This window comes from Anas acuta, chromosome 3 (assembly GCF_963932015.1).
Source record: "Anas acuta chromosome 3, bAnaAcu1.1, whole genome shotgun sequence".
Classification (NCBI taxonomy): Eukaryota; Metazoa; Chordata; class Aves; order Anseriformes; family Anatidae; genus Anas; species Anas acuta.
The window spans coordinates 97,982,539-97,999,876 of NC_088981.1; the positions used below are offsets into that span (position 1 = coordinate 97,982,539).

The following is a 17,338-nucleotide window of genomic DNA, read 5'->3' on the forward strand; positions in this document are numbered from 1 at the left end:
AAAAAAGTAAAAAAAAAAAAAAAAAAAGTAAAACTTAGGAACTAGGCCTGGCTGTCACAACATTTTGTTCAGGTACATGCAAAATGCAAAATGTAAGTGTTGTATCTTAACATCTTGTCTGGATAATTTTCTTTTCAACCTGGTATGGAGTTACTTTTCTCTGATGGTGTTAGGTTTGCTACAGTGTCATTGTTGAGCTTCAGCACATTTTTTGCCAATATTGCTAATCATCTAGTACCTACTGATCCCAGCTGCCTGATGAGAGAGAAGGGTATGGCTGACTCAGACTGAGAAAGGCCTCTAGCTGTCTCCTTTCTGGGTGAATAAATTAGGGGGTGGAAGGGAAAAACACATATTGTTTTCTGAGCCTTCACCTATCAACAACAAGTAATGACAGGAAGAGGGGGAATGATTTTAAACTAAAAGAGATTAAAAGATATTTTTAAACTAAAATATTTAAATTAGATATTAGGAGGAAATTCTTCACTCTGTGGATGGTGAGGCACTAGAACAGGTTGCCCAGAGAAGCTGTGGATGCCCCATCCCAGGAAGTGTTCAAGGCCAGGCTGAACGGGGCTTTGAGCAATGTGGTCTAGTGGGAGGTGTCCCTGCCCATGTCAGCGGGGTTGGAAATGGGTTATCCTTGAGGTCCTTTCCAACCCAAACCATTCTATGGTTCTGTGATTCCATTACCCTCCCACTAGGCAGGACAGCTTCTAAAGGAACACTGGAGAAGAGGCAAACGGTCAGATATAGGAATTGTTAGATAAGTTCCTTGCTTAATGTTCATGTATCTTTAGATTTTCAGTCCTGTAAATAAAAGTATATTCTCCAAGGCACTGGCTGATTGCTTTCAGGTGTTTCTTACAGCATCAAGGAGCCTTGAAAGGGATACTGAAGAACATGAGAATTCTTATGATGAGAGGTTGTGATTACATACAGGATAAAACACATAGGTCTCTGAATTTTGTAATCAGGGGTGTGGGGGTGGCTGTTCTGTCATATACAGGGTTGTTCTTGATGGTTGGCTTTCAGCAGGATTTTATTTGATCACTTTTCTAGGAATTTTCTTCTCATATTGTTTTTGAGTAGCACCCCAGGGCTATGCCATTATGGTTATTACACTCATACTCATGTGCCAAAAGATGTACAGATATTCCAGCACAGTTTTAGATATGCCAACAGATGACTTGTTTGATTTGCTAAAATAACTCGTCAGGTTAAGCTAAATGCCTAAAGATGAACCAGGCTACCCAAATCTCCACTGTGTTGATTGTATGAAAACATTTTTGTTGGAACGTTTGCTACTTTTCTGTTGTTGTTGTTGTCTGAAAAGTGTCCAGTTCATGCAGAATGTTTCCTTATAAACTAGCAGCTATAATCCACATTTTGAAGCCTGAAACAATGGGAAAAGTTCAGGTGGCCAGCAACCACCAGATGCTGAGTTTTGCCCCAGCTAAGGTAAATGTATAAACCAATATCCAAATAATCATTTTGATGACTGACTTCTTAGCCTCCTGAATTTCAATTCGTATAGAATCAATGTACCTAAATTGTACTGATGAACCTTTATACCTTTCTGGACTTTTACCTTATTCCAACCAGATTCATTTAAAAAAATAATTAGCAGTCTGTTGTTTGTAGCTGCACACTATTACCTCAGCAGCAAGATTATGGAATTTGACTTGTTTGTGCAGTATAGGAAGCCTTTCTAAAATCAAGAAACATGTTTTGTACTGTTTCATTCCTGCTGCATAATTCCAGTGCCATCAAGAACATTCATCAAGTATGATCTTCATTTAATTAGTCCATCCAGTTTCCTCTTGGTATTATTTCCTACTATATATGTATGGGATCTACGTTGTTCAGCCAACAGCCTCTGGTATGTGCTGTAGCTTGACTTTTACATTTTTCTTTTGCTACTTTCACAGAAATTCATGGATTCTTTCTCTGTGTTTCTGGTTCCTCATAAACCTTTTATGTTCTTAAAAATTTATGCCCATGGAGGTTTTAGGATGATGTCAGAAATCTTGCTTGGAAGAAAAACCAGGCATTTTCAAGCCATACTGTTAGTCTCATTCTGCAAATTGTTAGGCAAATACAGCAATGTATTTCACACGTAGCTTTTCTTTTTGTACAAGAATAACAACAGGTGCAAAACAGCATTACTCCGACTTCTACTTTCTCATGTAAACAGTGGCTTTGACTTTATGACAAACATGTGCAGCGCATTTACAACCATCTTGGGAGAGAAAAATGAAGATTGTCATTTGGACCAAATGACCCTGAGAGTATCTATTCAACTTCCTACAGTGTGGCTCATCTTTCTAACTAACCATTTGGATACCTAAAAAAAAGAAAAGAGGAATATTTTGTGTGAATTGCTCGTACATGAAGAAATATTAGTGATCAAGCATGACAATGTGAGTTAAAAAACAGATAAAGCTTATTGGAAAATTCCATTTAAAAATAATGAGAATAATATTTGCATTGAAAATATTGAAAATGCAAATATATGCCTATATTAATATCAGAAATCTTAAAAGCTTCAGTTTTATTTTTCTGAACACAAGGACCTATTGGACCCTGCCAAAAACTATCCTGTGCTAAACTTTCTAGTGATAACAACTGTACCATGATATAGCAGCATGAAAAAGAGGAGAAAGATATTAAAATAGATGTTTTTCCAGTATAAGTCATGCTAAAAGAATACGGATTAGTTCTTATGTAGACAACTCCAGAGGTATAAAATTAGCTGTTTTAAAGATTTTGACCACATTAAACATAAACACAGCCTTTCCGCATGAGCAACTTTCTTCACAAGCCCTGGGAACAGCTCTCTAATGTCACTTACAGTCCAAACTAAAAAGACATGAATCCTATGCTTGCTTCTCTGTCATCACAGTTTCTTGACCACCTAAGGCCTCTCTTTTCAGCAGTAATCATAACAATTTGATTTGCTGGAACACACCAAGAAAGGCTACAAACCAGACTTTCTGCTCCCTCAGTTGGGCAGAATTAGGTGTAAAAAAAAGGTGTGCAATAATCAAAACAGCTGAGAAAGCAAAACACAGTCTCCCTGGTAAAATCATATTTGGTCTTTGGATGGAAAAAGCTGTGACTCGGGAGTTGCTGGCTATACTTACACAGCAGAGAAACACTTTTCCTTATGGAGGGCCCAAATTTGTCAGCTTTAACACTGAGTAGTAGTGGCATGAACACATACACACTCACACTTTAAGAAAAAATGGTTTACAACGTTTTTTTTTGTTTTTTTTTGTTTGTTTGTTTTCCAGCAATATTTTATATAATTTATATAAATTTTATATAATAAAATGAAAAAAAAAAGTAGTGAACATGTTTGCAGAGATTATTTATTATTAGGAAGCTATGCACACTTGCAGAGTTTTTCTCTTGCCACTGCATCCTAACCTTGAAAATTTTGCGTTCTTCTATGCAGAAGTCTTACCTTCAGTAAGAGGTATGTGACTCCTTTATTTATTTTTTTTTTTTTCCCCAGCAATACTCCCAGCAATCTGCAGACCCCACTGAGGAAAATCAGACCTCTGAACCACAAGTGGGCATTATTGTCTCTTCCAAACACATTTGTAAATAAAACTTACTGTGTGTGTATTTGATAGTCACCATTAGCATATGCTTACCAAGTTGTACTTTCAATATCAGCAGAGCAATTATCATTATAAAATTTCTGGTGAAAATAAAATCCATATGAACTTCCAGGTGTCTAGGAGATTATTAGAATTTTATGATTCTGCTTTCCAAACTAGCCTTCCTTGAATAATACTTCTGTTCAGCCTTAGATTCCATGTTGTTTTTATGTTAAGGGTAACTGTGTTGCAGTTAGTTCTTCTGATTTCAACTGCAGCTAAAACACTGAGCTGCTACTTGATGCATATGATTGCTACATGATGCATATGTGTCGTCCACCCCCCCCCCATTTAACTGACAGTGATTTGTAAGAGATGTAGAATTACATAGTGCCAAAGTGACAGCAAGCACATTCAGTGATAAGTGTCTTACTAATCCTGCCCTGGACTGCAATGTAATTTGCACCACTGAAGATATAATACAATTCTACTGAAACTGAAGGCATTATTTTCAAGTATTCTATTATATGCATTCCCATAAAATACAAGGACCGGTGGTGTGGCCCCCAAACAATCACAGTTTTAGTGTCACCCTTCACCGTACCATAGTCAGGATTAGCAGACTGAGTTCTACACTCATATCAACAGAGTGAAAGAGAAAGACAGAACTGACAGAGGAAAGTTTTCCCCTCTACAGGGAAAAAAAAAAAAAAAAAAAAAAAAAAAAAAGCTTCAAATATCCTCCCTGTGACTTGTGACTTAAAGAGAAAAAACTGCAAATATAGTAAGTACAGACAACAATCAATTAAAAAAAAATTACCCTTCTATTTTCAAAACTGGCATCTCACTATTAGTGCAGACCTTTGAAGGCTATGCAGAGGAGGAAATAAATTACCAGATAGTTTGATCAGGAAAGATAATGTCTCTAGTTTTATTTTCATGGTAATTTCAGAACTATAAACTTTTTTTCTTCCAGATTTTCTTTTCCTTTTTCTCCTAGAATTATATTTCCCAATGAAATGTGAGCCATATTAGCATGTAGCACAAACTAGTAATTACAGCTCTATGGAAGAGTGAGATGATGATAATAGATCTGGGGCCAGAAGAGAGCAAAGGGAAAGGGAACCCAATGATTTACAGATATGTAGAAGTTACAGAGAAGGTTGAAAGCTGCTGATGCTGAAGCTCAGTCACCCCTAGTAGAATATTAGAAGCTAGGACATTTCTGTTTGTCTATTTTGGCTGAATATAACTGAACAGAACCTTCAGGGCCTAATACTCTGTGAGTCTTCTAGAGTAGTAAGGTTGCTGATGCATACAGAAGCTAATGAAATCTCAAAAATATATTACCTGGATACCGAAGTGGAGATAGTTATGGAAACCAAAGTCCTTGCTTTTAACGGTTATTTTCTCTAGGAGAATCTTTAATTCGTATGTTGAATAATTCTGCGATATGATAATGTCAAACATTTGTTGGCTTGCACAATTAAGGCTTTCTTTTTTTTTTTTTTTTGGCTCATGTTTCTAGTACCTGGGAAAGTTGACTGAGTCTGAGCAACTGTTTTCTAATTTGATTGTATATGACAATATTAATGGTCTAGATGTTTATTCGATATATTTAAATTTGTTTATACTTACTTGGGACATATCCAAGATGCAGTAGAAACATGGCAAGTTTAATTAATTTCAAATTTCAAGCTTATTTCCTCTGGTGATGCTTTGCCTGATGTTAGCAGTAGTATACTGTGTTGTTCTTGGAATCCAGTAATGGCTTATATATCCGATACTTGTGTGGTTCTACTTTATTTTCACTCACTATTCTCAGATATAAACAGGATAAGTCTTTCAGAGGCATGCATTCAAATCTAGCCATGTAGTTTCACCACTTGTAAAATTTGTCCTATAACTATCTACTCTGAAATACTTTATTTCGGTGTTTGGAATCAAACTGATCACTGTTTCATATTAACTTAATTAATAGACTTTAATTGTGATATAATTCAGCAATAGAGCTTCTATCTTAGAGCAAGTTATATACATGCACTCCTATAGCTTGAAATTATCCAATAAGCAATCCTGCAGTTACTGTTATCACTTTATTACGGTATATTGAGTTATTTTTACATGGGATGAATAATAATGACAACTGATTTTTTCCCAATTAATTATCAAGCCATTTTTAACAAAAATGTTTTTCCCTACTCATCCAACTCTATAGATGGCCAGTCTATATTAATAAAATTAATTATTTGCAGTTTTGCCCATTATTTCATGAATAATTTATCTGGAAATAATTGGTCCAGATTTTCAGATGCTTTTAATCAGAAAAGCTCTGTTGGAACCCAGAGAATTTTACTGATTAAAAACAACTGAAAATTTGACCCATCTGTTGCCATGGTGGCCTTAGTGTTAAACACAGGCTCTAACATGGTATTAATTTGTTTAATCTAGGATTGTTTTACTTTTTAACTTTTGTTAGTTTTCTTAACAAGAGTATGTGAACAATTTTAGTGAAGTTTTAACAGTATAACTTTCATTTTAGTTGATTTAGTTGGCTAAATCTTGAAAATCTTTTCAAAAAGGCATCAATTGCTCAAGAAAACATACACTTCTAAGAAAAAAAAAAGCAAACTAAAGCAAACTATGATATTTCTAGAAAAAATAAGGACAATCATCTTTATATTGATCATTACACTCACTGTCAGTCATAAGTACTATGCTCTCAGTTCCTGTTCTCTTTTCTGTAGGTACTAATGCAATTGCAAGATTACGAACCAAAATAACCTTGTACTGGCCTTCTAATGGCACCACAGTGAGGAACCTGAGAGGAGAAAGAAATGCCTTTGTCCCAGGTGTCTTTATGGTACCAGTAACAAATACAATCACAGAGCAGTATCTCCTGTGGATAGTAGGTGAGCCAACATCTCAGCATGTGCGTTACCTAATGAATGATAAGTTTAGTGTGCCATTTAAAAAAATGATCAAGTTCAGACTGAGGTTTCTGTGTAATGCTCTAACTAGTAAGCAGACTAGCAAAAGTAAAGGACATCTAGTGTAGATTTCTGTTATCTTATAAAAGCTTTTCACACAAAAAGTGGAAAAAATAGCATAACGGAAGTTAGAGGTGATTTTTGACCAAAACTTTTAGAAGGAAAGTTAGTGTTTTCCCCCATTAAAATGCAAGAACTCTTCTCTCCTGTCCTTTCTGTCAGCATCAACAATGGTCAAACCAAATTACATTGTGGCATGAAGAACATTTAACAGTGTTTGCAAGGTCTTGTTTTCATTTCAGCAAAAACGACAATATTCTTGCAAGGAAATTCTGAGTTTGAAAGTGGCAGAATGTATTTATAAATACAATTCCTCAGTGTTAGTCAGAAAGCCGGGAACTAATCTGTTGAGGTCTGTGTGAGTGAGCAGAGAGAGGAGGAAAGAGTGGGGTCTCACAGATCTAGGCACTGGAAAACAATCTTTCTTAGAGAGAATTGGTACCCAGGGTACCAAAGATATGCAATTTCCACATAACGGAAGGTTAGAACCAAATACCGGTACTATCCAAGTCTTTTTTTATTTTGTTTGGGACTGATCTGGTAAATGGTGAATTGTTTTTGATATTGTTGACCAAAAGAAAACAAAGTGCCTGTAGGAAAAAAGATCAAAATATGCAAAATGATTCTCCTTGTTACTAGAAAAAATGTTTGTCTGCTATTTATATTGGCATTGTACTTCACTAAATTTTGTCCTGTGCCATCTAATTTGGTATTGAAATGATGAATTTCAGTAACATAAGATAATAATAATGAAGTTTTGATATTATCATTCTTATTTATGAAATCGGTTAGTCAATTTTTGGCAGATATTTTCTGCACTATGTAGGGAGATCTTAAATCAAGTGGATAGCAGATTTTCACGTACACAGTAGAGAATTCCATAATTGAGGGTAATGAATATTCTTGGTGTTTAGTAGTTTCTGAAAATTCAAATGTATTATTTTTCCATAGGAAAGGAACACATAAGTCTAGGTCTAATAATATCTAATAATATTAAACCTTTATTTATTTATTTATTTATTTTTGAGGGGGGGCTGAAGAATACTTGTCAGGATACAAAAGTAAAAATAAATGTAAGAAAATTTAATGTGTATTAACTTCAATTTTTTTTTGATAAATTATAATCCAAATAGTTTGAAATTTCAGTTTGGAAGCTCATATTTTGTATCTGTGTTCTACAACATAATTTATAGTATTCCGTATGCAAAGAATAAAAACTGTTCACGTCTAAAATGATTTTATTTATTTAACATTTATGCCTTGTATTCTGAGTGCCTTTCTGTCTTTAAAATGAGACTGGCTAAAGAACTTAGTGATTAACAATGGGACAGTTTGCCGTTAATTTCAACTACAACTCAGCTTAGTAAGTTGCAAAGGAATTGCAGAAAATTCTGATTTCCATTATATTACCTAAAATTCATTAATATAATTGTAAATTACGTTGAGACCTTGAACATAACTCCTACTGAATTGGATGTCTCTGAATATGGAAGGAGCTAAATAACTATTTCAGTTGGCTCTGTTAATTTTTTTATTTTTTTTTTTTTTCAGGGAAGGAGAAGTTTCCTTTCTCCAGCAAATTAGTATCTTTAAGGGGAACCTCCTTCTAGTACAAGAATGATCCACCCCCAGAAATACTCAGAAAAGTGATTATATGTATCAGGACATCAGCTTAGGTAAACAAAGTTAACAGCACAGAAGTAAGGAGAAGCTAGAAAGAAGAAATATGAAAATGCTACCTTGGCATGTAGAGATGCTGTTAGGAAAGCCAAAGTTCTTCTAGATTTGAAACTGGCAAGAGTTGTCAAGGGCAACAAGAACTTCTACCAGTGAGTTATAGTAAAATGTTGAACAAGAAAACTGTGGGGCCACTGCTGACTAAGATGAATAATCTAACGAGGGCAGGTGAAGATAAGGTGATGCCTTCCAAGCCTTGTTTTTCAGATCATCTGACTGAAAACTATAGAAAGGGGAATATTGCATCCGTATTCAAAAAGGGCAAGAAACCAGGGAACTACTCAATAGTCAGCTTTACTTTGTCCTGGAAAAATCCCAAAGCATAACACCCACAAAGCCATTACAAGCACAAAAGATAAAAGGTGGTTAGCTGATTGGGTGATTAACCATCAAAAGTAAAACTGATTGCATCTATGTATCTATGATAAAATAATCTATGAATATGTTGATTTATGGATGAAAGGAGAGAGGTGTATGTCATCTATTCTGATCTTAGCAAGATTTTTGATGTGGTGTCCCACAGCATCTTTGTATCAAAGTTAAGATGCTATGGTCTAGATGGGGGAACTATTAGATGAGTGAAATGTCAAATTCAGTGTTGGGTAATGAAGTACTATGAGAGTCTGTCCTGGAACCTGTTCTGTTAAACACCTTTATCCATGCCCTGGAGGATGCGTTGGAGTACAGACTTTACTTTACTATACTTTTTAAGTATAGCTAGGTTCCAAATATATATTAGACTACATATATAATTCTAATATATATTAGACTGCATCTAGAAAGCATCCGTCAAGTCTCATCCCCAGTATGAGAAAGACAATGCACCTTTCCTTCAAGAACAGATTGAGGGAGTTGCAGTTGTTCAGACTGGAGAAGAGAAGGCTCCAGGAAGACCTTATAAGCAGCCTTCCTGTCCCTAAAGGTGGCCTACAGGAAAGCTGGAGAGGGACTCTCATTCAGGGATTGTAGTAATAGCACTAGGGATAATGACTTTAAACTCAAAGTGCATAAATTAGACATTAGGACATTAGCTATTGGAAAGAAATCCTTTACTCAGAGGGTGGTGAGACACCGGAACAGGTTGCCCAGAGAAGCTGTGGATTTCCCATCCCTGGATGTGTTTAAGGCTGGGTTGGATGGGGCTTTGAGCAACCTGGTGTAGTGGGAGGTGTCCCTGCCCATGGGAGAGGAGTTGCAGTTAGATGGTCTTTAAGGTCCCTTCCAACCCAAACCATTCTGTGATTCTATGATTCTATGAAACCTAATTTTCCAATAACAACTTACAAAAGTACAATGTTCATTACAATGCTACAAGTGTAGATAGTTTTACATACTCTTAAGCTACAGCCATGTTTTAGAGGGACTTTTCCTTTCAGTTGGAAATTCAAGATTTATTTCACTTGCCACTAAGATTTTTTTTAATGAATATACCTTTAATATCTCTTACTCCCTTATGACATATATATATATATATATATATGATTCCTTAAGAAAAGTCACTTCAGGTATAATTAATAACCATTTTAATGAAATACACTTCATCAGATAAAATCACATTTGCCACTTAGCAGTTTTTATTAGAATCAGCATTTTTAGTTCAACACCATTGAACCTTATTGTTTAAAAGAACTACCTATTTCAGAGCTGGCAATGGTGGGAACTTCCTTGGCAGGCAAAGAGTTTCATTAGTGAGAGTTCACCAGGTGTTCATAAATATATTTTCCTTGTGGGAAAAGGGGGAAGTTAGAAATTTATTTATTTATTTATATATTTATTAATGACAGCATTTGCTATTTCTTTAATATGAATTGGGAGCACAGAAGGAACCCAGGCCAAACTTCTTCCTGTAAATAACAGGAGGTAATTTTCTGGCAAGAAAGAAAAACACGATGTGGGAAAATGGCATGGTCATTATTTTTTAACAAGAATCACAGTCAAAACTCCCCCTAAAAGGTCTTCTTTTGGGGGGCCATTTACATTTTGAAAATGTTCTGAATTGCAAAATAGAAAAAAAAATTACAATATTCTGACATGCACTTTTACGGAGTGATTATTTTCCATCCAGAAGAAGCTACTTTTGTAAAGAAGTTGCCCAGCTTTGAACATGTGACTGGTTTACCAGCTTTCATCATAACCGAGGGAATCCCTCAAGGTCCTTTCCTCTAGTTTTCCAGCTGGACATCCAGATAGATGCTAGATTCTTACTTTATGGAAAACAGCATCTGGTGTTCTGCAGCAGAGGATGCTCTTTTAGTTTCCAACTGGCTCTAGAGATAAGAGGGTAATTAGTGCATTTAAAAGCCATTTTAAAAAATGTTCAATTATAGTAATCGGAAACATTCTAGTCATCCACATACGGAGCAATTCACATGGAGGATTGAAATTAATTTTAGCAATTTACAAAGGCATCAGCGGGTTCCAGTAAGAAATGAGTAAACAAAGACATACAGTAGGAAAGAGAAGTCTATGTCAAGTCATTTGAGACAACTACAGATAACACTTGGAAAATATTACATTTCTCAGTAACGTAAACTTCATAAAATAGTTGTATCCAGCCAAGAAATTAATGCTGGAATAAATCCAATGATGCTTTTATTTTTTCATGTTAAAAAAAAAATAAAAATCCTTTTTAATTATATTGATTTTTTATATATTTTCAATTTAAAATAGTTTTATCCAAAATTATAAGGTTTTACTGAAACACCTACTATAAGAGAATGAAAATTACAATATGGGGATAGAAACAGAAGGCCAGAAATCTTGCCCAGAAGTTGTATTGGCTTTACCTTTAAATTTACTGTGTTTCTGATGATTTGAGATTGACACTAAAAAGAATTGTGCAAGTTTTGTTTGACAATGGGTGTGATTCAATCTTTCCTCCTTTAAATAGCTTAATTCAAGTAGAATTCTGCCCACTTCAGGGCAACAGATCTTAAGTTATTTCATTTCATTTCATTTTCAGTGAGTGAGAATTGTCCCTATTACTCTATTTTCAGAACTTAGGAGTCAGGGAGCTTTTTATCATAACATATCCTCCATAAATACCTGTTAAAATGATTGCAAAATTTTCAGCTACACTAAAGTTTTGTTTATTTGTTTGTGTGTTTCCTTTACCTTTAGAAATACCATAGCTGTACTACTTATAGTGGTTTGCTTTCAGTTACCTTTTATAAACCACTGACCTCTGTGACAACATAGGACATTGTGAGTTACTGTCAGTGAGAGTCCAATGAAATTTCTTCTGTTCTTAGGATTTTTTTTTTTAAATATTATTTTTGAAGACAACTACATACTCACCATTCTAGTTATCTGTAATAAAGGTTTGTTGTTGTCTGATGAAATTCCTGCTATTAAATAGTGGAGGCATTCTATTCTTTTGAAGTAGTAATCTCTGGGGAGGGAAAAAAAAAAAAAAAAAAAAAAGTCAGCATTGCTTCTGGAAGTATTAAGTTTACCAGAAGTGACTAAATTCTGCTTATTTGTCACACAAGTTATAGCAGTCAAGAGATGTGAACTGTATGTTTATTCTTCAACAAGTGATCATTCAGAAAAAAATTGGGACAGAAAAACTATCTGAGAGAATGAAATAAAATGATTCTTATCAAAATATTTTCTTTGTTGGGGGCTCACAGCTGGTACTGGATATCTGTATTACCTTTCTGGAAATTGTACTCATGATCTTCAGCTCTCAGAACCTTGTTCTGAAGTTGTATTGCATTCTTTATTTCTTTGATATATGACTTTGTCACTTTAAAGAATTAACCTTTTTTTTTTTTTCTCTCTCTCTCTCTCTAAAATACTCTGTGTTGAAAAATTACTGAGAAATTATATATATAAAAAAATGACATTCAGAATAATAAACATGTATAAAAATATATTAATTTGGCAACCACAAATCAAGCCCTTCTATTTGTTCTTAAGATTTAATTTCTTAAAAAATACAGGAAGATATTAGAAAAAAGTGAAACAGTGCATCCCATAAGACACTTTTTGTACAATGTAAAAATTACAATGTCAGCTTTTGTGGCTAGGCAGTCAATAATAGTGATGCAATATTAAGGATGTGTGCTGCTACGGTTTCAGCTAATGTGTGCAAATGCTAAAGGGGAGCACACAGAAGAGGTGTTTGCACAAGCAAGGGGTGAACAGCTATTAAAGATTAGCAGTCTTTAATGTTTTCCATGCTTACACTTCATCTTTCAAAGGATGAGTTTCCCTACTAGCTACAGAAAACAGAACATTTTTACTAGCTGATCACAAATCTTAGACAAACCTTTGACTTTCATTGTATGTTCTTAATACAAATATCACAGAGAGCTACACCAGTAAATATGGTAATGATACCTTGAGCATTTTGTATACTTTGCTTGTAATATTTAAACTATATTTAAAGAGATCATGCTAAACATGTATACTTCTGAATCCAAGTATTACATTTCCATATAACTTCAGAGTTATCTTAGAAATACATGAAATATTTCTGTATTTGCCTAGTTACACAAGCTATTAATAGTAAATATAATGACACTATAGAGAAGGAATGAACTGATTTTCAGTGAATAGAGGTAAAACTTTGGCCCCTTTAAAGTCCGGTAGAATTTTTTATTTGATTTCAGTGGGACCAGACTTACTCCCAGAGCCTCCCTCTCATTTATTGTGTAATCCTTATTGGATCAACAAAACTTGGTATCTTTTTATGCACACATTTAAATTGCTTACTGCATTCTTACCTATTTCACATGGGTGTTGCTGTGTCTAATTAAGTTTCCACTTCCTCTGGAGAAAGCTGCTATAAATAGCTCTCTCTAGACGGGTAGATTCTGTGTCTGGTTAACCATTAGATTGACAGATTTCTGTGTCTAGTCATTTCTTCTGACACAGCCTCACCTGAAGCACGTCATCTTCTTGGGCACATGACTGAGTGTCATTAATCATGACATTCACATTAGTCAGAGACTGAGGTCACCCTTACTAACAACTAAATGTCAGCAGAGAAAATTCCATGGGCATAATGGAGCTTGCTTTTCAAACAGTAATATCTAAAAACCTTTCAGATTACTGATGTTATAGATTTTCTGTGTCAGTAAGAAAAAGCATCCTTTAATACTTAAACAAAGTAATATTTAATAAGCTTTTAGCGAAACTGAAATGTATTGTCTTCCGTGAGTATACATTAACTTCTGCTAACAAATATTACTCTTTATCTGTATTTTGAAGCTGAGCCTGATGTCGGAAAAGTATAGAAAGAATCATGGAGAAATAGTTTTTGTGGATAAGAGAAAATAAGTATGGATATCTCCAAACCTTGGGCACATGCATAAAAATCTTTTGTATTTTGGAATGCAATATCTTATCTCCTATATCCACTACGGCGGTCCAAATTGGACTTGCCATAGACCAAATAAATATTTCTGTAATATATGTTTATAAAAAATACAGTACACGATCTTTTTTTGCACTAACAAAAACCCTTTTATTGATACCAGGAATAACTGCACATTTTCAGCAAGAAAAAATAGGAATGGTTTTGCTATGTAAATAATAGATAAAGAACAACAACAAAAAAGCATAATCCAGCTATTTTCTCTCCAGGGAAAAATAAACCCCTATAAGCCCAATTTGTGCAGAAAGATCCATTAGGCAGGAAGTTAGTAAGCCAGAGTCTGTCCTATGACTCTGAAGGGAATAAGTTAATGTTGGGAGTTTGGTGCCTTAAATAAGAAATTGCGGAAGGAAGGAAGAAATATCAGCATTTCATTATTTCTCATTAGCAATTTACTCTAAAAACACTTTGTCTGGACAAACATTTCTAATACTAGTGTATAAGCTGGAAGAGCACAGAGTGTTATAATAAAGCTATTATTACCAAGAGGATACCTTGTGACTCCCAGAACTTCCACTCTGGATATGTTCCACATCCCCAAGGGGCTTGAAGAAGTGTGTCATTTTAACAAACACCAGGAAAAAAGAATAAGTTTTGGAGAGTCATCAGTCTGAAGGCTAGACTGTCACTTGGGCTATGCAAAAGCCATGGGTTATGCAAAAATTCTAAGCCTCAGAAAACTGTAACCTTATGTGTTCTGGATACAGATATGGTATTGCTTTTATTCTGTTAGGCATGGCTCTTTATACTGCCACTTTGTTTTAGGCACAAAGCTTCATTTTGGATGTCTAGAAGAGATGAGACCTCCTTCCAGAATAGCAAAATGTAAAAGTTGTCAGAGGCTGTATGTATCTTGACACACTGTGTATACAAATTCAGTCTTCCTAATCTTAAGAAAATTCACACATGGGTGAGGACTGTTTATAGCATAACAGGTTTAGGTGATTTTTTTTTTTTTATTTCTGTACCTGACTTTGAAGTCAATATAGAAATATGTATGTGTGCTTACAAGCACACACAATTCCTAATCTAGTTTCCACTGAAGACAGTCCCAACCTTTCAATTGACTGTAAAAGTAATTAGAAGTTAAAATGCCTTTGCTACTTCAAAAATCCCTGCTTGCCTTTCCTCTCACAAAGCTATTCTACTATGTGGGTCTGATGTGTTGTTGATTGCTTTTGAAGATCTTAGGATCCTATATGGAACAATATGAACAACTGCAACTCCCTCAATCTGTCCTCGAAGGAGAGGTGCTCCAGCCCCTTGATCTTCTCTATGGTCCTTCTCTGGACTTGTTCTAATAATTCCATGTCCTTCTTGTGATGGGGGCCCCAGAGCTGAATGCAGAGCTCCCAGTGGGGTCTGAGGAGAGCAAAGTAGAGGGGGGTAATCACCTCCCTTGCCCTGCTGGCCATGCTTCTTTTGATGCAGCCCAGGATGCGGTCGGCTTTCTGGGCTGCAAGAACACATTGCTAACTCATGTCAAGTTTCTTGGTACAGTAGGTTGTTCTCCTCAGGGCTGTTTTTAATCTATTCTCTACTTAGTCTGTATTTGTTGTTGGGATTGTCCCAGCCCAAGTGCAGGACCTTGCACTTTAACTTCATGAGGTTTTCACAGGCCCACTTCTCAAGCCTGTCCAGATCCCTCTAGATAACATCCCTTCCATCCAGCAGGCTGAACACACAATTCATCTTGGTGTCATTGGCAAATTTGTTGAGGTTGCACTCAATCCCACTGTCCATATCTCTAACAAAGATTTTGAATAGTGCTGTTCTCAATACAGCACCCCATGAGATGCCACTCATCACCGGTCTCCACCTGGACGTGGAGCCATTGATCACAAATCTTTGAGTGCGACTATCCAGCCAATTCCTTACCCTCTGACTGGTCCATCTGTCAAATACATGTCTCTCCAATTTAGGGACAAGGATGTCATGCAGGACAGTGTCAAATGCTTTGCAGAAATTCAGGTAGAAGACATCAGGTGTTCTTCCCTTCTCTACCAATACTGTAAGCCCATTGTAGAAAGCCACCAGATTTGTCACGTATGATTTGCCTTTAGTGAAGCCATGTCAAATGTTACCAATTACCTCTTTGTTTTCCATGTGCCTTAGTATAGCTTCCAGGAGGCTGTGCTCCTTGACATTGCTGGGCACAAAGGTGAGACTAACTGGCCTGCAGCTTCTCGTGTCTTTATTTTTTCCCTTTCTAAAAAATGTTGATTTTGTTTCCCCTTTTCCACTCACTGGACTGCCGTGACTTTCAAATATGATGGACAGTGGTTTAATGGCTTCATCTGCCAGTTCCCTCAGTATCTTTGGATGCATCTCAACAGGTCCCATGGACTTGTGCACATTTGGTCTCCTCAGACAGTCTCAGGCATGATCTTCTCCTACACTGTGTACTAACTTCATTCTCCCAGTCACTGCCTTTGGATTCTGTGAATATATATTGTGTCAATATAAATGTTCTGTGCATATAAAGCTTTTGTGAAAATTACCCAGCTTGCATTTCCTGGAATTACAGTCACAGTCACAAAGGTACATAAAAGAGCAGGGAACTAAGAGTGTGATACCAATTTCATCAAAGCTACATGGAGATGGATCATTTCTGAAACGCATAATGTCAATAGGTTCAAGAGGGATTCAGTGGTGTGTGCATTATAATTCAGTCTTGCAGGGATGACTGTGTATCTGAAACTTCTGTGACATGAAGATCAAAAAGCACAAAATGACCTTGGACATTTGTGATGGCTTAAAGGGTTTGTCCAGAGTTACTGTACATTAGGTTCCTTCAAAAAAAGTGGGCCAGTCTGTAGGGAGGAAGGCTGGTTGTTAATTTTGTTCTGCGTGCTGCACACTGTATTGTATTGGGATCTGTGTGGAAGGAGGGAGAAAACTTCTTTCTTGACAGTAACAGGGGTGCTTGATGGGAAGGTCTCATTGGGCTATGAGGTGGAGCAGGGAGAGCAGAAGACATCTCAGCAAATTAATTGTCTTCAGCAATGGCAGAAATGTGGAGATTACAGGAAAAGCAGATGTGTAGCCTAGCCTCAAGGATGACATGTATCAAAAGTAATGTTCAGGATGCAGAAATGAGCCTGGAAAGGGTGCTGGAGTCTAGAAAACTTTCTGAAGTTGTTAAACTGAAGCCAATGTGGGAAAAATAAATAAATAAATAAATAAATAAATAAGCATATGGTGGTTGACAAAGATTTATTTAACAATCTTCTCTTTTGTCTCACTCTGTTGGTCTGAACTTTCCCGGTTTTAAAAATGTCTTTGCTCTAGTTTCTAGTTCAATTAAAACTGATTTATAAGATTCACAATCTTTTGGTGGTTTTTGAGTTGCTTATTTTGTGGAAGTGTTTCCTAAAACAGCACAGCAAAGTTGCTGTCTCCCTGGATTCCGCTACAACGGAAAATACCACTGATGCTGAACACAGAAGGTAGAGTTATTCTGTTCTCTTTAGTCTATAACCTATGCACTGTGTTTTGTGTATTCTGTAAAATATAGGTTATATGTGTATTTGCATCTGATTGTATTCTAGTAGTGGAGT

The 17,338-nt window shown here is 35.8% G+C and overlaps 1 long non-coding RNA gene across 1 annotated transcript; it reads right to left on the reverse strand.

Moving 5' to 3' along the window:
- Positions 1-8,472: 8,472 nt before the first annotated feature.
- On the reverse strand, positions 8,473-13,270 carry LOC137853081 (uncharacterized). Its single transcript, XR_011094224.1, has 3 exons — positions 13,126-13,270; positions 11,693-11,786; positions 8,473-10,662 (listed from the first exon to the last, which is right to left on the reverse strand). It is a non-coding gene; the product is annotated as an uncharacterized lncRNA (long non-coding RNA).
- Between the last annotated feature and the right edge of the window lie 4,068 nt (positions 13,271-17,338).